The 3,669-nt window shown below is 38.8% G+C and overlaps 1 pseudogene; it reads right to left on the reverse strand.

Annotated features, from left to right (window-relative positions):
* Nucleotides 1–292: 292 nt before the first annotated feature.
* On the reverse strand, nucleotides 293–472 carry LOC122272656 (small nucleolar RNA U3; annotated as a pseudogene).
* Nucleotides 473–3,669: the final 3,197 nt, after the last annotated feature.

Consider the following 3,669-nt stretch of genomic DNA (forward strand, 5'->3'; position numbering starts at 1 on the left):
ATAAGTTCTTAAAAGTTTGGTGAATTTAAGCAAAAAAAAATCTTGCTCTTGAGTATAGTTTGTTTTTCTAGTAAACTGCCTGAAATGTGTTACATATGCACGTACTGATTGACAGTGTAACATGCGTGATTGCATACGCGTTGATCAAATGCTAATCCATATTAATTTAATTGTTCTGAAACCCAGAAGAAAAAAATGAGTTCGCTTTTCCTCAATTTCCAGAACCCTATGCGGTGCATTTCATAGTAGTAAAGATTCTGATAAAAATAAGGCGTTACTTTCTCTAATTATAACCACTCAGAACGAGATTCCTCCATCTATTTGGCGCAATGCCAAACAGTGCGATTATCAATGTTGTTGAATCCAGGAGAAAGCCCCATTCCACATCATCGTGGTTGGGTTTTCTGCGAAGTTCGGTGAGTGAACTCGCTAATCATATAGGGCTAGATTCTTAAGTTCTGATAAAAGTTTTATGAGAGATCCATTTGCTTTAAAAATTTCTACTTTGGTTCGCTACCACTAGAAAGAATTATTTTCAAATCCTGATAAGTTGGAGGGTATGCTTATGCATCTAAAACACTTACTCGTTGGATCTGGATCTGGTTACTAATCAAATCGATCCAAGCCGTCAAACATGAAAGGTAGAATAAACAATCTTAGCAGTTATCTGTTAATTTTACTTTACTATTCTTTCTTACCCAGGGCATAATACTTGTATGAAGTAGAACTCCCCAGGCGTTAGTATTATTTTTCATTTAAGTGTGACCTCAACATATTTAGGTTTTTATATTTATATATAATTTAAATATATTAAAATATACTGGTAGCTTTATTTGAAATAAATTAAGAAATTAAAATACAATCTAAATACTCGATAAGCAGAAAATAATTTTATATATTACACTTAATTTTTCCCCTTTCTTTTTTGCACTTTGAATGTCTATTATCTGTTGTTTAATGACTAAAATTTTCTTGAATTCAGAATTTTTTTCCCTTTCCACTTTTTATGAACTGATCTTTAAAACTTTATATTCTAGGAAAATTAACGCCTACTTTCTACAAGATGGTTTATATACACGAAAATCTAAGCTTTATCAGAGATGCCAACTGCTCCGGACACGCCAAAATTATTAAAAGAACGGTAAATAACTATAAGGTAATTTGTGGAAATATTTGCCTAATTTTGATTGCTTTTTAAAAGGTATAGCGGAATAAAAGTACAGAATGGTAGAATGGTAGAAATCACAAGAACCTGGGTACACAGCCGCGAAGCGGCTTTAACCCATTCATCGATTTTTGAGAAGATCTAAGATGATGATTCAATTTCCAGGGAATCTGAAAATATAAGAAAAAATAAGGAACACAGCGAGTTGTGATCCTACAAAAAAACAAAAAACACATGGGGCGTGGCATCCTTCATACTGGCTCGTGGCTGGCCGGTCGTCTAGGTTGGAGTATCTGGTAGCAAGGAACGGAGAAGCTTTACAAGCTCTTCATCTTTAAGGAGTTCTTTCATTTCGGAAAAAAGTCGTAAAAAACGACTTGCAGAATCTGTAGCTTTCTTTGGGACTATCTTTTTTCCTTTGGGCACTTTCCTGGGTCTTGCAGCCAGAAAAACTGGCTGGGTGCTCACCGTTACAGTTGACACTGGTTGGTGGTTCGGTGATAGGCTTCGTACATTCATACGAGAAGTGGGCTTTGGCACATTTAAGGCAGGCGGGATTCGCTGTACAGGTGCGCTGTGTGTGTCCAAATTTTTGGCATCTAAAACATTGTATTTGGAAGCGTCCCCCACGGAAACGCTCAATCTGTACTTTCCTCTCTAATATGGAACTGATGTTGAAGATTTTTCTGCTGGTACTGGAATCTGATTGGATGATGAGGAAAAGTGGGAGGCCTAAGGCCCTGCCCGCTTCTCCTCTTAAGTTGTACAATTTTTTCGGGGAAAAGTCCAAATTCCTTTAGGTATTTCTCCAAATCGTGAATTTCTGTATCAGATTTTAATCCTCGGATGAGGGTTTTCATTTTTCTACTCGGTGGGGAGTCCAAAGGTGTTGGGGTGGTATCGGGAGGGTTCGCCCGTGCCAGAGCCGCGGGCTCTTCCTCACGTTCCGTCGGTACTGGTTCCACTGGTGTTGCGGGAGTAGGTGTTGGAGCGGGCTGGGTGAAGTCGCCGTCCGGTGCTGCGTGAGCTTGTGACGCCGAGTTGTCACAAGTCTTCTTTTTCTTACTCCGTTTCGGAGCAGGATTTTCAGTTTGTTCCATGGCAGTGGGATTCTGCTGTCAGTCTCTGGGATGGGATGTGAATCTGAGTTTAATGGCCCTAAAAAGGGCTTGGTTTGGTCAGATGATGGAGCATCAGGCACTTCTACTGGTTCGAGAGTCAAGGTCTGCTGGGGAGTTTCTGGCTGTATTGGAATTTCAGTCTTTTCAGTAATCTCAGGCTTTGTAGTTTCCGCAGTAGTCCATTGATTCTTGATTTCCAAGTAGCGTTAGAGCATGAATTCAAGTCGATATTGATTTTCGTACTCTAGTTCGTTGAGTCTCCTTCCTCTGTCGAGTTTGTTGGTGATATCCTTAAGGCCATCTTGATCGATAAATATCATTCTGTCAATGTTCTCAGGAGTTGCTTTTTCACTGGCATATTTGTAGCAATCCGCCTTGCTTGCAGGAAGATCGAGAGTAGGGTAAGGCTTCGGGGTAGACATACGTTTACCGCCTCGGCCAAATCTGTGATGGGATGCCATAGTAGCTGTGGAGATTGGTCACAATACAACCGTTCACCACGAAGTCTTGATCAGATCATCTGAGCCGGATAAAAGTACTAACTAACTAACTAACTAATCAACTTTTTTCAGAGTACCTATCCATGTATGGATATCTGCTCTTTCATCTAAATTGGATAATATGTGGTGGAAGGGAAGGGAGGTGCTGCGTTAACATTAAGTTATATCTCAGAATGAACAATAATTGATAAAATCAAGTCTGAGTCATACATAAAAATAAGTCGCAAGTTGATGCATAATAAAGGGAACAAATTGAAGATAAAGAAAGAATATTTACACTATTTACAAATTTACAAAAGGGGGAAGACTCCCTGTGCACTCTCTCGCCTCCCACCGGTATAGCCGGGCTTCATTGGTGCAGAGAACACAGTTTGTCTAGGGCAGTGGGGATAGTCATGATTATCCGAAATGCTTAGAGAGAACACAGTCGCTTAAGAAAAAAGCGGTTATCGGGATAAAAGTACAATAACATGGTGAATTATATAAGTCTATGAATTATTTAGAAATAGTGGTGGATAAAAATCTACTAAATTGAATCTATTAAACCAAGAATCACAATTAATAAACTACCATTTTAAAATATATATTTGCTGTCGGGAGCAAGTTGGCATCCCTGCTTTATACTGATTAACTTTTATAATTCAGAATGAACTTACTTATTCATAAATCATCACGATTGGCTTCTTCATAAAAATCATCTTTCAAACAGCGAGATGTTTACTTCAAACTAAAGTAGAGCGGAGTTCATATTTTGTTGATCACTCTCAACTCATTTCCAGTCACCTTCCAGTTTCCCTTCACATACAATATCATCTTCTCAGCATGATAGTTAGGTGCCATTTTTTCCTAACTTTATGACTCCGCCCCTCAGTGTTTCCAGTCT

The sequence above is a fragment of the Parasteatoda tepidariorum genome, chromosome 5, assembly GCF_982258835.1.
Source record: "Parasteatoda tepidariorum strain Cologne lab strain chromosome 5, Ptep-v5.0, whole genome shotgun sequence".
Classification (NCBI taxonomy): domain Eukaryota; kingdom Metazoa; phylum Arthropoda; class Arachnida; order Araneae; family Theridiidae; genus Parasteatoda; species Parasteatoda tepidariorum.